Source organism: Myotis nattereri (genome assembly GCF_964212035.1).
Source record: "Myotis nattereri genome assembly, chromosome: 18".
Taxonomy (NCBI): Eukaryota; Metazoa; Chordata; class Mammalia; order Chiroptera; family Vespertilionidae; genus Myotis; species Myotis nattereri.
The window spans coordinates 7,546,430-7,565,018 of record NC_138093.1 but is presented as its reverse complement, the minus strand read 5'-3'; the positions used below and the strand labels follow the sequence as shown (position 1 = coordinate 7,565,018).

Sequence of the window (18,589 nt, the reverse complement as noted above, 5' to 3'; positions counted from 1 at the left end):
CGTTCGACCCCCAAAGGGGTTGCGACCCACAGGTTGAGAACCGCTGCCCAAGAGGGTCAAGCACCCAGAGGCACTTAGAGCGATTTAAGGACAGCCACTCACTTCTGTTCATGCACCAGAAGATAACAGGACAGAGAAAAGTATCCGTGGACACTTCTTACCACCTCCCAACCCCATTTATGACATTGTCCAAAACCAGGGGTTCGCTTATCATCTTTTTTCACTCTAAGTTTCTCCAAATGGCATGACATTCAATTCAACAATCTTCATCTGAGCACCTACTCCATCCACACCTCGAATTAGACACTGGGCATGTATATTCGCTGATACACCTAGTCCTAGCCCTCAAGGAGCCCTGGTTAATTGGAGAGACAAACAAACATGTAAGAGCAAACGTACAGAAATGCAGTAAGAGCACAGCATGGAGATAGCAAAAAGCCCTCAAGGCCATCAGAGGGCAGGGAAGGCATCCTGAAAGAGGGGGCTGCACTGAGATTTGAAGGGGGGAAATATGAGTTCACCAGGAGACAAAGGGGCAAGGCCAAGAGAAATCTTGGGGTCTGAAGACATTTGGGGTAATGCTGAAATGCAATGAAAAATGTTAGATGTCAACTTTAAAATGTGTAAGTGAGTACATGGTTTTTAAAACTCTTTTAGAAAGAAGCAGGAGAAAAACAGTTCTGGCTAACGTCATTTCTGTCAGCAGCAGAGGCGGAAATCTACAGGGGCTGTGACTCAGAACCAGACTCTTCCAGGAAAGGGCCAGACCAGTCTTCAGCTTCCTCTTCTCCCACTTCCACCCCTGCTCCCTGCGAGGAACACCACTTACTCACGTTGGAGTCACACAGCCTCAGGTGGTTGCTGACTCACTTCTGTACCCATATACGTGGGTACCAGTGGTAATTGAAATTAGTGGGTAATGGGAGACACTTCTGATTCTATTGACCAGTGATTCTCAAACTTAAAAGTTCATGATCCCCTTTGACTCTAAATAATATAAACTCTTGCTCAGCCAGCGTGGCTCAGTGGTTGAGTGTCGACCTATGAACCAGGGCGTCATGGTTCAATTCCCAGTCAGGACACATGCCCAGGTTGCAGGCTTGATCCCTAGTAGGGATGTGCAGGACTGCAGGAGGCAGCCGATTGATGATTCACTCTCATCATTGATGTTTCTATCTCTGTCTCCCTCTCCCTTCCTCTCTGAAATCAATAAAAATATATAAGAGAAGAAAGAAAGAAAGAAAGAAAGAAAGAAAGAAAGAAAGAAAGAAAGAGAGGGAGGGAGGGAGGGAGGGAGGGAGGGAGGGAGGGAGGAAGAAAGAAAGAAAGGAAGAAAGAAAGAAAGAAAGAAAGAAAGAAAGAAAGAAAGAAAGAAAGAAAGAAAGAAAATAATAATAAACTCGTATACCTTCCTCTAACATGAGCTGAAACATGTTTGGGATTAAAATATATGTTTTCAATTTATACTGATTTGCCTCTGTGGGAAGATTTGGGCTCCTGCAGATAATCATTCCACCCTGTTATTCAACCTGACCCAGACCCCATTCCAACACACACTTCTTGGCTCCAAGCGTGAGAGGGGCACATGTGCAGACCACCAAAGATGGGTAGAAAGAGGTGTGAACCAGACACCCAGCAGTATTTAGGTCCAGTGCCTGCAGAGATATGTAGGTGCACCAGGATGGGGGTAGGGAGGAGTTGTAAAGGGGCAGGAAGCGGAGTGATATATAACCAAAGGAGAAGAGCAGGGGCGGGGCTGGAGGGAACAGCTCCAAAAATGTCAGTGTTCTTCCCAACTTGGTGAAATAGAGGCAACAGACAGATCAGAGATTTAAGGCTGGGAAGGTGGGGAAGGATTCTTTTTTTTTTATAATTTTTTTTTTATTGATTCCAGAGAGGAAGGGAGAGGGAGAGATAGAAACATCAATAATGAGAGAGAGTCATTGATCGGCTGCCTCTTGCATGCCCCCCACTGGGGATCGAGCCTGCAACCCGGGCATGTGTCCTTGACTGGAATCGAACCCAGGACCCTTCAGTCCACAGGCTGATGCTCTATCCACTGAGCCAAACCAGCCAGGGCAGGAAGGATTCTTTCAAGGATTTCTATTTTGTACCTTTCTGGTGTTCTTCTGTTCCTTCCCCCCTTTTCTGTAGTTAGCTTACTGTTTTGTGCTATTAAAATTGATCTCTCTTTATTTCTTGCCAGTCCATCTTTCCCCTTGTTTGGCTGACCACTATCATATACTAAAAATATCTGAGGTCTTTCTAGTTTATTTCAATGATTACTTCTCAGAGATAACAGACTTGAAATTCATAAGAAAGTGTGAATTATGCAAGTTGTCTAATTCTGAGGTTCTTAAGCCAATACAAAATGGTAGTTCTCAAGACTTTTAATAAATGGCCTTTATTCAACACCTGCTAAGCCAGAAATTCTCTTTAACATATTCTATCTCAGATGGGATAATCCTGCGAAATAACTATTTAATTCCATGAGATGCAGAAATTATGCAGGTAGTGAGGAAAGGCAGGAATTAAAATCTGAATGTGACCCTCTTCTGAATCCTCCCTCCCACACTGCCTTCAGGACTGAACTGAAACAGGCTCTAATTCCATCAGTTGGCTAAAAGCTACAGGCATCATCCTCAAGGCAGAGAACACCCAGAATGGCTCTCTCTCCCCCTCGCTGTCTCTCTCCTGCCATCCCTTCCTCTCTCTCGTCTCCTCAGGTGCCCTCTCTTCTGCTGCAGCTCCCTCAGCCATCACATGGCGCTCTCTAAATACCAGACACTCAAGCATTCTCACACACAAGGTTGGAGCAGGGATTTCCAGTGGTGGTCCAGGACTTCTGCTAACCTACAAAAAGGACTGAGAGCTGTTCTCTCCATCTCAAAGAAGCTGCATAAAAACTGTCTTTTTAGGCTACTACCATTCCTTTGTTTTTGTCTGGAGTCCCATCAACTCAGTGCAGTAGGCCTGGTTGTCTTATGGGAAATGGAAGTAATTAATAAATGATACTTGTCTGGTAGGCTAAAGCCTTCAGAAACATTAAGATCCATCCTCGAGCCCTAACCGGCTTGGCTCAGTAGATAGAGCGTCGGCCTTCGGACTGAAGAGTCCCAGGTTCGATTCCGGTCAAGGGCATGTACCTGGGTTGCGGGCACATCCCCAGTGGGAGATGTGCAGGAGGCAACTGATCGATGTTTCTCTCTCATCGATGTTTCTCTCTATCCCTCTCCCTTCCTCTCTGTAAAAAATTAATAAAATATATTTAAAAAAAAAAAAAAGATCCACCCTTGAGCTCAGCTGGCATGAGCATGGGACCTTTGAACCAGGAGGTTATGGTTTAATTCCTGGTCAGGGCACAGGCCAGGGTTGCGGGCTTGATCCCCTGTGTGGGGCGTGCAGGAGGCAGCCGATCAATGATTCTCTCTCATCATTGATGTTTCTATCTCTCTTTCATTCCTTCCTCTCTAAAATAAAAAAAAAAAATTTTTTTAAATAAGATCCACCCTTGAGAGCTACTTAGCAGTGAAAGGTTAGGACTTTGCAACTTAATCACCAGTAACAAAATCTTAATCTGAAGCATCAACTCCTTCAGTAAACTGCTACTATGTTGGAAGAGAAAGGAACGGATTGAAGAACTGATTCAAATCCTGAGTCTGTCACTTGCCATCAGTTACTGACCAAATTACAGAACTTTTCTGTGCATCAGCTTTCTCATCTATGAAATATAATAGTTGCTATCTCATAGGATTGCTAACTGGATGCAATGAAATCATGCATTTGAAGTGCAAGATGCCTGACCTAATATCTGCTTAATCAATGCTCTTAACTTTTTTTTTAAAGGACCATAACCCAAAGTTGGTGTCTGACTATGACACAGGCACATCTCTTCCTCCCCCATCTGCCTACTGATTATTTTCTTTTTTTTCACCCTCAGAATTATGAATGTTTTGGATGAGTTGCAAATGCCTGAAACAAAAGCAGAAGGAAAGTGTAGGCTGGGTCTGGAGGGCATGTGCCAATCTCTTCACTCTGAATCACAGTTTAGAAGGCATTTGGGCTGCTGGCACAGAGGAGGAAGGTGAAATAAAGGCCCTGTTTTCAGGAAGCTCAACCTCTAATGGGGAGTCAGGAATCATGCTTGGGAAAGACTCACCCAAATCAGACTTGGGTAAGTATAAATACTGAATATGTAAGTGCTAGGAGGAAAGTTCTCCCTTTCACAGAATTTGACACAGAGGTTCACTGTGGGTGACTAATTAAGGAAGACTTTGTGATGCTCTGCCATTGTTAGCAGGTATTAGGCAGCTAGATATTAGTAAAGGGAGGGAGCAGGGGAAACAAGACATTATTCAGCATAATCTACTAGGGGACATAGGCTTGCTTCCCTAGGAAGTCCGAGCTTCACACACTCCCCCAGAACTACCTTCCTTCCCCCCAGATCACTGGGGAGGGATAGAACAATAAAGGGGAGGTGAGCACATGCACAGTAGGAGCCACCGTGGCCACCACAGAAGCCTGTCAGTCTCGCCTGGGAAAAGAACAGGCTGGTTAGGAGGTGGACCCATCGGAAGGCCACGAAAGCTTCAGAAGTTGATTGGTCATTTTGAAAAACTTTCTGGTCCTTCCCAAGCCCAAGATAATATAATCCCAGCTAACAAAGAGCTCTCCTCCCCACCCCCGTCCCCCACACTGGCTCATCGTGTTTGTTTGCATGTTCTCTCTGAAGTGGCCATGTGGCTCTGGCAGTCCCCTGGGGCCTGGGGCAGACTGCTCAGGCTCCAAGTGCAGGCCTGGACACAGCGCCAGCCCAAGTGCAGCTGGGCAGGGAACACAGACTAAGCTAGCCGATGGGGGAAAGGTTGAACTGAACTAGCCTTGACATGGCACAGAACTCTGGATACTGGTCCTATTTCTGGCCCTGACGAAGGCAAGATTGGACTTTTTCCATGCGGGATGGACGGAGATGGGACACTGGGACCCGCAGGGGCACTCCTTTGATTTTGCATCTGGTGCCACAAGTATATCTTATCACCAGGCCGCATTCTCCCTTGTGGGTCCCTGAAAATGCTTTTCTCACAACACTGCAAGGGCCCCACTTCCACCGGCAACGCCATCACCCTCACTCAAGCACCTGCTCCTTTTATCTCTCCAGTGTGTGCCCTCCGCCACTGCAACTGCCACAGAAACTGCCGTGAAGCACTACTTTCATCAAGTTGCGTGCTCCTAACTGAACATCTGTGATACCTATGGAACTCAGCGCAGACCTCACATAACCTCTCCAATGTGAACCCAACTTACCACCCATTCCTCTCTGCCTACACCAGATTGCTCACTACTCCCCTGAACTCATCCTGAGCTTGGGTTCCTCCACATCTTTCTTTATTCTTTATTCTCTATCTCAAATGCTGCTTCTTCCTTTGGATCTTCCCCCAGTCCTCTAACTCCTTCAACATTCTTTTAGCTGAAACCTGGGCTCTTATCATTTGCTGCCTGGGGGTTAAGGTTCTTTGTAAATTTTTGTTTTGTTTTGTTTTTTTGTTAACTAGTTACCAGATTGTTAACGCCTTAAGGGTAGATATCTTACTCTGTTGTCTACCAGCACTTAAAATATATTGCAAAAATAAAATAAAATAAAACAAAATAATAGAATAGAATAGAATAGAATAGAATAGAATAGAATAGAATAGAATAGAATAAATTAAATATACTCCAAGCCCTGGCCAACTTTTCCCAGTGGTTAGAGCACTGACCCTCAGAGCAAAGTGCCTCGGGTTCAATTCCCAGTCCAGGAATTGCACCATAGCTGAATAACCCTTCCTTCCCCCCTCAAGACTGTACTCATATTTCTTCTCCTACCAATACCTCTCCAAGTGAAATGGAATTGCCTCTTCCTATTTTACTGAGCAGGAAACTGAGGCCTGGAAGATAAAAATAATTGGTCCAGAAGGGGTTAGGGGTGTGAGTGCAGCAGAGGCCAATATAGAAACGTCCAGATCCAAGCACCTCAGTGACCCTCTGCTTGTCATTCTCCTTTAGTCTCTCTCTCCTCAAGGCTGTGGTGACAGCCTGGAATGGGTTAGCAAATGCAGGTCTCTAGGCCTGGGATGAAGTAATAAGTCTCTTTAACTCTCTCCTAAGAGAGAATATTTTTAAATAAATGTGGATTTCAATTTATATTCTTAAACAAATAAGCAAACAAAATCACAAACATGGCTGGAACTTTGATTCTCCACCAAGAATTTTTTTCTTTTTCCACCAAGAATTTTTAGAAATGAAAAGAGGAAAGTGAAATTTAGCCTCAGAAAAATTTACTGCAATGTAAAAATCATACAGACCTTTAAACTTCAATGTTTTTATTCTCTGGCCATACCCTGGCCAGTCTGTCTCTGCTGTTTCTCATCATACTAATTGCTTTGCCTGAAAGGCAAGTAGGGGTAAATATAGCAGCAGTCTCTCTGATGTTACATTCTCTGACCAGGTCTGAACATGTCCTTGACACTGTCCCTTCCAAAGGAAAGAGGCGAGAAAGTATGTCCTCGCTACTGTATATAAAGAGAAACTCCTGTTGCCAGCCATTACGAGGGTACAGGGGGATTGGTGAGTAATAAAGAATAAAAATAAAGAAGTGAAAGTTGCTAATAATTTGTCAGGTTTCCTGTGTCTGGCTGTCCCTGGCAGGCGGGCCAGAGCCAGACCCAGTCAGTCAGCAGTATTTACTGAGGTGGAGGTGGCCTGCTGCCCTGCACTGGAATCCACACGTGGTTCAACTTCCAGTTCTGCCTGTTGCATTTTGAAAAGTGTCCTGCCTAAAATGCGTTGTAGTCACTGAATGCGACTTTCTCCTCACTCTTTCTAGTCTCTTTTTTCTTTACACATACACATACATTAATGTACACACACACACACACGCACACACACACACACACACACACACACACTAGAGGTCTAGTGCATGAAATTTGTACACTCGGGGTGGGGGGGTGGGGGTGCCTCAGCTGGGCCTGCACCCCCTCGCAGTCTGGGACCCTTGGGGGCTTTCTTTCCTTTTCTTTTTGCTCATTTGTAATTTATACATGAAACTTGATTTAGATATATTATGAACTCTAAATTACCCCAAGTAAAATATGTTTGGCAGGTTAACTGTGATTATTTTATTTCCAGTGTCTAAGATAATGTCTCAACTCTCTTTTAAAAATTTTACACCTCCTGGCCAGTGTAGCTCAGTTTGTTGGGCACTGTCCCATGTACCAAAAGGTTGCTGGTTCAATTCCTGGTCAGGGCACATACGCAGGTTACAGGTCAAGGTATGTGCAGGAGGCAACAGATCAAAGTTTCTCTCTCACATCAATGTTTCTCTCCCTCTCCCTTCCTCTCTTTCTAAAAATCAATAAAAATGTATTTTAAAAAATAATAAAAAATAAAAAATTTACACCCCTAATGTAAAATTTAAATTAGGCACCACACATAAATATATAACTTATATATGTAAAAATTATTTATAGTAATCATATTTATAAGTATAATTTATAGCCCTAGCTGATTTTGCTCAGTGGATCGAGCATCAGCCTGCGGACTGAAGGGTCCTGGATTCGATTCCAGTCAAGGGCACATGCCCAGGTTGTGGGCTCAACCCCCAGTAGTGGGTGTGCAGGAGGCAGATGACCAATGATTCTCTCTCATCATTGATGTTTCTCTCTCTCACTCTCTCTTCCTCTCTGAAATCAATAAAGATATTAATATATATGTATATATATAAATTTATACACACACTTCTTTGTCTATTGCTTTATTTTCTTGTGATAGTACTCCTGGCTTGTGTGCTTACCTGTTTGAAGACAACTAGCCAAATTAACAGAGCAATTCTGTGCTAGGAGTTAATGTATGCATTAATGTACATAAAACCTCTCACACAGTGCCTAGCATATGCTAGTTGCTCTATCAGAACTAGGACCCTTAATCTCCTCCCCCTTGTCCACAGAAGAGGACAGGCTGACCCAGAAGAGTTTCAATCTGTAAGCATCTGGCTTAGGAATGTTGGCGCTAAAAGGTGTTAGATATTATTTCACCAATTCTCATCTTGAGGCCCAGGGAGAGTAGCTTGTTTAAGAAAGGTTACAAATGGACTGAGTGGCCAAAGTAAGTACCCTGATGAATTCTTCTAAACTTCCACTTACACCTCTGACTCATTTTTTACCCTCCCGATTCATCTCTAAACTAATTAAAATGCCTCGTCTTTCGTCTTTCGGTTAACTGTCTTCTCTTTATCCATCTCTTAGTGTGCTTCCTTCAGGACTTTACTTTTACACCTAGATGTGCCTGTAGAAGTAAAACTTCAGAGGAGACAGACATGCAATAAAATCCTATGTAATAAAAGCGTAATATGCAAATCGACCGAACGGCGGAAGGACTGGTCGGCCAGCAGGCGGCACCAGGCCAGCCAAGGTGCGTGCCAGCGGGCAGAGGAAGAGGATGGAGATGGGGGGGGGGGGCAGTGGCAACCAGCAGCAGAGGGGCGATTGGGTGGCAGGGCTAGCTAAGGGACCCCTCCCCACCCCCCATCCCCCACCCCCCAGGTGCACCAGGCCTCTAGTCTTTAATAATACAATTAAGTACTGGGCTGAATGCATTCTGATTCTTCCAAATCACAGCACACAGAGTGAACAGCAGGTATGGTTTATGATGATGATGATGATGATGATTAGCATTATTACTATTATTAACATCATCATCACCACCAATTTGGCTTCCATGTGTGAAATGGGTCTTAACAGTGTGTTTTAAAGGCCTGAGCTGCTGCTCTTGCCCTGAGGGAGTAAGGCAGCACCCAGGTGGCTCCTCAAAGCAACACCCAGGTGGCTCCTGATGCTGAACCCTTTGTGACAGGTGGGGAGGACTTTTGGAGGGAAGTCCCACCCCAGCATGCTGCTGGGTGGAGCTGCAAGAAAAGCTTAATTAAATTCCTTCTAGAAAAACAGAGCTCCCCTGTGGCATTCAAGCGCAATTTAGAGAGGCCAGAGAAATTCACAGCCTGGGGCCCAATGTCTGCCTGGTGCTGAACCAACCAGTTTACAAAGCACCCTGAAAGGTAGGGGGTCGCGGTAACAGGCAGGTTTCACAAAGTTAAAGGAAACAGAAAAAAACAGAAAGAAGAAGGTGGAGAGGAAAGAAAAGATAGACGCTAGCATGACTTGACAGCTGATATGTCCTGGAAACATCTCATATCTCTCATCTCTCTTTTCCAGTCTCCCCGATAATAAGATTTATCTCCATTTTCTAGAAACAGACACTTACAGGCCAGGCATGTCCAGGATCGGACAGCAACAAAGTGGCAGAGCCAGCTGAACCCACACCCTTTGATTCCTTACCTTGTGAGTACACCTTCCACAGCCCCACATGGGGAAACTGAACCCCAGAGTATTTTTCCTAAATTAAATGTATTGGGTAACATTGATTAATAAGATTATATCGGTTTCAATTATACAATTCTATGATACATCATCTATATATTGCATTATGTGCCCACCACCCAAAGTCAAATCTTCTGACCCCTTTCTACCCCCACCCCCAAAAATGTTTTACATGATCAGCAAGGTCGAAGAGCTACTAAACAGCAGGGCTGGCATCTGCCTGTGATTCAGATCTCAAGCTTGTCTGTTTAACAAGGTGTTTTGTTTGCTGATGAAAAACAAAAGTGCAGTGGAAGAAAAAGAGATGACACACATAAACTTTACTTATTTAGATGACATTTGTTAACTTGGATTGGGGGTGTGGTTTGCCGGAAGAGGTCCCTAAAACTAAAACTTCAAAAACACTATGAAATCACAAATCAAATGAACAAATAGGGTCTGAAATGAAGTAAATCCAGGAGGCTATGCTGATCAGCGAACAAACCCAATATTTCTCTTCGTGACCTTAATCAAGTCTTTAAAACAACTTAATTTTTTTTGAATAATGTTCATAATACAAAATTCAAAAGATATAATATGAAAAGTCACTTTCTCTCTCCCTCCTCTGACCCCGAGCAAGCCTGACCCCCCATGAAGGATCCAGAAGACCTTGATTCAGCCTGAACAGTGAGGCTTCTAGGTGCTCTTTACATGGTCTGATTTGAGAAGTGTGGAAAGATGCAAAGCTTTGTCTAAAATAGATCTGCACAGGTCTGGCACCACCTTCCCCTTGGACCTAACAGGAAATTCCTCCCAGCGAGGGATAATCCTTACAGTAAGCAAAGATGGGAACGTTACTTCCAGGACTACACAGGAAAAGGGTAACTGTCAAACTCAACAGTTTTACCTAGAGGCATTTCTGTTCAACAACCTAACTGCCATCTTTTCCTGTGATGTGTTCTCTCCACTCTCTTCCTCAAAACAAACAGCCTTCTGGGGAAGCTCTAAGGCAAGCATGTCAAACTCGCGGCCACTGGATCCTAAGCCGCGAATTTGACATGTTTGCTCAAATCTGACTTCAGGATTTGAAGTGTACCTCATTTTTCCCATGGCCCCACATTTTCTCAAAGAGCCAGCTTGACACAAACAAGTTTTGCTAATGGGTGAAATGTGAGGAATTTACAATCGAATGGCTTTCTCCTTTCCCCAATTACCCTGTTTCTCACCTCTCAAGAACATAATTTATGAAGACTCAGCCTTCGCTCCCTTTGGAAAGAAATGGAAAGAAAAAGGTGGAGAAGCTCTCTTAGGATGCTCCCAACTCTCCACTGTTAATCTGGTCCTCTTTAGATTTACAATTGAAATAGCCGAGGGGGTAGAGTGTACACCTGCTTTGTCTGTGCCTTTCCAAGACCGAACTAAGGCTTTGCCCAACTTGATAGCTCTTTTAAAGATTCTGCCCTGTCTGTACTTGTCTTTGGCAACTCCTCCAACAACATCTGCCCGGGCAGTTACCTTCACTTCTTAACTTGCCTTTGGTCTCCATTGAAATTGTAATTAGGGGCCATTATCTACTCCTGAATCGGCACATTCAAATGCCCCTTCTCAGTCATTCCTGACTCCCAGAGAACCCTATTGAATTTATTACTACAAACCACACCCTAAGGGTTGGTTCTTTTTCTTTCTTCCTTTTTTTAATTAAATAAAGATTAATTACACAACAGCATAGCAACATTAATACAGTTCTAAATAAAAGGCAGGAAAAGTCACCCACAATGCCCACTATCCCCCCCCAAAGATAAATATTCATATAGTTCATCTTGTAAAATGTTATGCAACATTTGAAAACAATGAGATAAATCTATAGGCATGAAAAAAAACCCATAGTAATTACAAAGTGAATAGCACGTTGAAATCTGTGTACTTATTGATTTGTGTACTTATGAAAGTCTATCAAAAATATAATGACCTAGCCGGTGTGGCTCAGTGGTTGAGCATCAGCCTATGAACCAGGAGGTCACAGGTCAATTCCTGGTCAGGGCACATGCCCAGTTGCAGGCTCTATCCCCAATGCGGGGAGGGGAGTGCAGAAGGCAGCCAATTATTCTCTCTCATCAGTGATGTTTCTATCTCTCTCTCCCTCTCCCTTCCTCTCGAAAGTCAATAAAAAATTTTTTAAAATAGAATGGATAATTAATTTCATTTTATATTATTCATAAAATGAACTATTGTACAGCAATAAAAATGAGGGAACTATTGCTATGTGCAACGTGGAGAAACTTCACAAAAATAACATCAAGGGAAATAAGCCAGACACACATACAAAAGAATACAGGCTCCATGATTCTATTTCTGTGTATTGCAAAACTATCCTCTTGAGGAAGGAAAAAGGGGGCAATGATTGGGAGGGGACATGAAAGCTTTTGGGGTACTGGTAATGTCTATTTTTTTTACCTGGGTGGTGGTGATATGGATGTGTTTATTTTCAGCATTTCACTGATCTGTGTACTTATGATTTGGGCACACTTTTACTTGTGTGTTATACATAAATTTAAAATTGCCGAAACCGGTTTGGCTCAGTGGATAGAGCGTCAGCCTGCGGACTGAAAGGTCCCAGGTTCGATTCCGGTCAAGGGCATGTACCTTGGTTGCAGGCATATCCCCAGTAGGAGATGTGCAGGAGGCAGCTGATTGATGTTTCTCTCTCATAGATGCTTCTAACTCTCTATCTCTCTCCCTTTCTCTCTGTAAAAAATCAATAAAATATATTTAAAAAAAAAATTAAGAGTAAAAAAGACATGGGAGATGTATTTAATTAACAACTCAATGTGTAGTTTCTGATTTTGAATTAAAGTTTTACCATTTTGTCATTTAGGATTAGAATTACTGCCCTGACCGGTTTGGCTCAGTGGATGGAGAGTCGGCCTTCGGACTGAAGGGTCCCGGGTTCGATTCCGGTCAAGGGCATGTACCTTGGTTGCGGGCACATACCCAGTGGGGGGTGTGCAGGAGGCAGCTGATCGATGTTTCTCTCTCATCAATGTTTCTGGCTCTCTATCCCTCTCCCTTCCTCTCTGTAAAAAAATCAATAAAATATATATTTTTAAAAAAATTACTGTTGATTTGTAGTAAATAATCTTTATTATATTTAAGTATTTTCCTGGAGTTCTTGTTACATGGGGATTTAACTAGAATGGGTGCTAAATACACTGTAGGGATGTGGGGGAAAGGGCATTTTCATGTACTGCGATTGTAATATATAATGGAAAGCAATCAGGCAATATCTATTATTTTAAAAACATTTATACCCTTTGGCCCAACAATCTCAGTTCTAAGAATCTATCCTATTGAAATAAAACCACGAGTTTCAATAAAACTATTGAAGTATACACATGGTGAAACACATGTACAAGGATATTTATGAGTGCAGCGTTGTAAGTGACAACACACAAACTGTAAGTACTATGCATGCCCATCAATAGGGGAATAGCTGCAAAAATTATCGTACATCCACATTTTAGAAGATCCATTAAACTAGGGAATGAACTGGTACTCCACCAGCTGATTTAGAGAAATTTTACACAAGAAATTGTTTTAATTAAAAGAGGCAAAATGCAGTCACTTTTCAAATGACAAAAATATCTATATTAAGTATGTGTGCATTTGTGATTTGTCTATATGTGATTATATGAGCATGGAGAAAAGTGTTAACAGCTAGGATGCTAAAATGATTGCTAGAGGTGTAAGAGGTGGTGGGGTGACAGAGGAGGAGGGGAGAAGAGGGAGTGAGTCAAGGGGAAAAAGAAAACAAGAACCAAAGGATTTTCTGAAAGCTCTATATGAGACAGTAATCTATCACAGATGAAAAATCAAACACAGTCCAAGGGGCATTATTAGATTGTCCTGTGTCCAGATCAAAGGGTGTAATCATTGCAGTGTACTTTACGCTGTTCAGATCAAACGGACATACTGTATCAATTTTGGGACACCACACTAAAACAAACAAAAAGAAATCATTGTTTTTCTTGTTATAAGAGGGATGGTTAAGAATCAGGAAAGCTGAGTTCCAATTTCTTTTCAGCCACTGACTTAGCTGGGTGCCCTTGGCAACTTACTTAATCCCTCTTGTCTCTTCATGTGTACAAAGGAAATGATTATAGTTCCTATCTCTCAGGGTTACGGTAGGAAAGTTATATACGCAGGCCAGGACTGGCATCTAGAGTAAACTCAATAAAAAGAATTGCTATTGTCCTTGTTACTAAATATTCATTGTAAGATTGGAATTTACATGTAAGGAGGAAAATAAAAACAGAACCATAATCTTACCTTCCAGAGGTAACTGTGGTTAATTTTCAAGCGTTCGTGCATTTACTTACTCGATGTGATTTGAAAAATCATTGCAAGACCTTGTGACAGCTGATTGGGATGCATTACCAGCCGCCGAATGTGTGAAGGCTTGTGACATGGAGAGGCGTAGACATTCTCGGAGGCGCCAAAGAACCTCAAGAAGCAAGTGTTACAATGAGAGCTGTCCAGCACCGAGATGGGCTGCCCGACTCCATGGGGAGCTCCTTCTTATAACAAATAACAGTCTTGGCTGGTGACCATTTGTCAGAACTGCCAGTATTAGACGAGAGGTTAAGCTATTTAAAACTCTCCCTAAAGCTAACATTTTATGATCAAGAAACACTTGCTGAAGGTACACATACATTAGATTCACCGCCCTCTTAAAACAACCAGTGTGGTTCTTGCTATAATACTGGCTGGGAAGGATAGTTCTAAATTCATCCAGTGAAAGTCAAGAGGAAATTCCTGGCATAGGCCAGGTAAAGGGCCTCTCCCTCATACAAAACTAGGGACGTGCAATTCCACCAATTAATCTAATTCAATGTGGAGAACGAAATCAAAGAGAGGGGTGGGCCTGAAAAAGGTTTACATTTTTCCTTCAGGTGCTGTTTGTCTTCTTAATACTCATGGTCTTTCCCTGGGAAAAGGTCCTGATCTGGCAAAAATTCATAGTAATTCCTCAGGGTCAAGGGAAAAGAACAAACAAACAAACAAACAATACATTCATGTGGTTGGGAAAAAAACCTAAGAACATGGTGTTGGTGGGAGATGAGGCTAAAGGTCTATGCAAGAACCACCCAGGTGCTTTTGATGTTTGATCAATTATTATTATATTATGCTTCCTGCTACAGATGTAACTATAATCTCTGTAACAGGATGTTTAAAAAGATTAAAGAAAAGCTGTAGTGGGGTCCTGAGGTGATAAGAGTCCCTAGAATATGTATTTTTGGACGTTTAGAGTATAAGTTCCTGTACATTCTTAAAATAAACCATTTATTTGTTTTTCTGTTTTTTGAAGAAACAAGTAAAATTTGTATTTCAATATGGCTGCTTCCTGCCCACAGTGATATAGAAATAACAAAGCAAAGAGAGGGTGGCGGTGGTTCAATCATGCTGGTTTTTCATCAGCTTTGACTTATGTCCCTATATTAGGTAATATCTTATCCCTACATTAGAAAAATGTGTGGATTTATTTAGATTAAACTTGTTCATCAGAAAATGGATTATCCTATTTTGGAGAGTTGGGTGGAATTTGTGAGCTCAATGACTCAATGTGAAGTTAAAGAAACAAACAATTTTGGGTGCCCTCTCCCTCCTGGGAGCAAGCTCCAGCCCTTCCCCCACAGGCGCATGCCTCCTAAACTCTAAGGGACCCCATGAGACTGACAACCAGGGGAGCAGTGGCAGCAACAGCTCATCCCGGGCTAACCCCCTGAACCTGTCTCCAAGGTACTCTTTTCTCTGACTTCTCAGTGAGCCAGAGCAGCCTCACCTAGACTCATTTCTTCCCCAGAGCATTTCTAGAGAGCGAAAGCAGCCCCGCCTGGGCTCTCTCCTGTTACTTCTTATACCCTAAACCCTTTCTTGCTTCACTGTCTCCAGCTTTAATAAATATACGCAAAAGGAAGGAGGGAAAGAAGGAAGAAAGGAAGGAAGGGAGGGAGGGAAGGAAGGCGGGAGGGAGGGAGGAAGGAACAATTTTTGGTAGAGGAGTCTATGGAATTGAAGTTGGTATGGGCTGAACTGACTTAGGGTTAGAGGAGTGCTCTCAAACACAGGGAATGACTCACTGGTATTTAAGACTTCCTGCCATGTGGGCTGCTTATCTTAACTCACACCATACATTTTCACTGGGTATCCAATAATAGCATTTGGAGGCATGTTCTCAGAACTTCTGACATCAGTCATGAATAAGCTGCTTGTTACTTTCAATTCTTTTTTCTAGCAACTTAGGCCAATGTCTAGTGTGTGCTTGTACACTCTCTCTCTTTAAAAACTCTCTCAGTGTATGTATCTATTTATTTATATATTTTTCTGAAATGTTTTGTCTTTGAGAATAAGCTGCAGACATGATGCCCTTTCCCCCTACCCTCAGTGTGTATTTTCTAAAAACAAGAACAATTCTCTTTCATTACCACAGTATAATTATAAAAATTACGTCAATACTGATTCAATAATATTACCTAAACTACAGACCTCATTCAAATTTTGCAATTTCCCCAATAATGTCCAATATAATAAAAGAAAATTACAGATCATGTCATGCATTCAGTTGTTCAGTAACACTGTTTCAGTCTCCATTAACCTGGAATAGGTTTTCCACACTTTGTCATGACCTTGGTGTATTTGAAGAGTTACAGGCCAGTGTTTTGTAGTGTTTCTCAACTTGGGCTGTCTGTTATTTCCTCATGATTAGCTTCAGGTTATGCATTCTTAGCAGGAAAACCACAGAATGATGCTGTGGTGTCGGGCACACAGTATCAGGAGTTGATTTGTCCCATTGCTGTTGAAATTACCTTTCATGACTTGGTTAAGATAGTGCCTGTCAGGTTTCTGCACTTTAAAATTACTATTTGGGGGGAGGGGAGGAGCATTTGAGATCTCGCTTCCCAGAATATCTAATCCATTTAGCTCAAACAAACTCTTAAAAAAATAAAATTATCATTTTTTTCATTTTATTGTTAAAAAGTAGCTTGTGGGGAGACTGTGAACATTTTGTTCCTCATCAAACTTCATCCACTAACTTTAGTACCCATTAATGATTCTTGCCTGAGTCAATTATTACTGTGATGATTGAAAATGGTGATTTTATAATTCTATAGTCCAGCGGTTCTCAACCTGTGGGTCGCGACCCCTTTGGTAGTTGAACGACCCTTTCACAGGGGTCGCCTAAGACTATCCTGCATATCAGATATTTACATTACAATTCATAACAGTAGCAACATTACAGTTATGAAGTAGCAACGAAAATAACTTTATGGTTGGGTCACAACATGAGGAACTGTATTTAAAGGGCCAGAAGGTTAAGAACCACTGCTATAGTCCCTTCTATATTTTTTAGTTGGCATTCTACTGTAAGGAAAATGTCTCTCTTCTCCATGAATTTGTTTGGCTATTTATTAATACCAGTATGGACTCATAGATTCCTGTTTTATTCAATGGGTCATAATTTGTTGTTGACACTATTTATTATGACGCTCAAATTGTCCCATCACATTTGTCATTCTCTTATTATTATTATTTTTTTAATTCTCACCAGAGGATACATTTTTATCAACTTTAGAGACAGGGGAGGGAAGAGGGAGAGAGACAGAAACATCGATGCGAGAGAGAAACATTAATTGGTTGCCTCCCATATGCATCCAGACAAGGGACTGAACCTGCAATCTGCATATGTGCCCCAATCAGGAATCGAACCTGCAACCTTTCCATGCACAGGACGATGCTTCAACCAACTGAGCCACACTGACTAGGGCCTGTTATTCTCTTAAATGATCTGAATTAACTGTTGAATTCAGGGAACTCTTGAACACTATACCGCAGAAGCAGCACAGAAATGAAAGGACTACAATCCCATCCCAAGGAAATCATCCAAGGTAAAGAACTCCTTCATGATTTTCCTGGCTGGTGGAGACACAGGAAGCCTGGAGAGCTTTCAGTGTGAAGACTGCCCTGGCCACACTTGATCACAATGACTATTGTCTCACAAGCTTCTTAGAATACCAGCATCTGGGTGTGGATGTTAAACTGTTTTTCCAATAGTGCTAATAGACAGGTAACCTTGCCTGACTTCTCCTGTTTTCAACTGCATGCATCTGAAGAAAGACTGGCCAGGTTAGTAAATTAGTCTGTGGGTATAAGCCTGAAGGGTATTAACTAATTTGTGCATAGAATAAGCCCAAGAGTTAATGACTTTGATGTCATTATGCCCTTCCCTGCCTCTTGAGCTAACTAGTCACAGACTTGTCACATTTGAACATCTTATTCCTAAGTTGGTGCTTTAATAACATGCAGTTGAGATAAAAATCTCCTGATTACATGAAAGTGTACATTGCAAGACAGGTAATTCTGAATTAAAGCCAGAGTATATTAAATCTTCAGACTACAGACGGTGACAACAGGCTGTCTACTGCGGTTACTGAAATTGTTTCCTTTACTAGAATGCAGGCCTCATGAGAGCTGCAGCTTTGTTTTGTTTATTGCTCCATTTCCGGTTTGACTATGCCTGCCTCATAGTAGGTGTTCAAACAAGGTCAGTTGAATACTTACCTAGCAAGGGAGATACCATGGTCACAAAGGCGGTCTTCCCAGAGCAAGGTTTATCCATTGCACTCCAGATGTGCTGACCCTCGCAATTTCCCCAAGTGTGGGAAACTCGACTGCATCATTTGTGGTAGTGGGGGACTGTGTTCATGCTCTCCTCTGAAAAAAAAATGTTAAACATATCAAAATGTTTGGTGGCATAACATAAGGAAATGAGAAATTATTAAATGAGCCCTGGCCAGGCAGCTCAGTTGGTTAGAGCGTCTTCAGGGGACACCAAGGTTGCAGGTTCGATCCCACATCAAAGTGAGACAAGAACTATTTACAGAGCCAACAGGTTTCCTCAGAATGGCCTTTACACACCTCAGAAATTTATAGATAACTGGATCATTTAAGTACACTGTGTGGGATTTTGTTCCAAAGGGGAAAAAAAGTTAAAACAATTGGAAAACTGGAACACTGCAAAAACACTTGGAAGACTGGAATTTGATTCAGATCATAGGAGAATGCATGTAATTGTTCAGGCACCTTTAGGTCGAAGTTTTTATTTGCTAAAGGAGCTGAATCATGAAGTCTCCCTAAATGTA

General features: G+C 42.2%; 1 long non-coding RNA gene across 7 annotated transcripts in view; it reads right to left on the bottom strand.

Annotated features, from left to right (window-relative positions):
* The window catches only part of LOC308534188, a 63,403-nt gene that overhangs the window by 12,559 nt on the left and 32,255 nt on the right, over nucleotides 1–18,589 (bottom strand). For all 7 annotated transcript variants that reach the window (XR_013997171.1, XR_013997172.1, XR_013997173.1 and 4 more), the window contains one exon: nucleotides 18,009–18,161. This is a non-coding gene — a long non-coding RNA (uncharacterized lncRNA). The remainder of the gene's footprint in view (nucleotides 1–18,008; nucleotides 18,162–18,589) is intronic.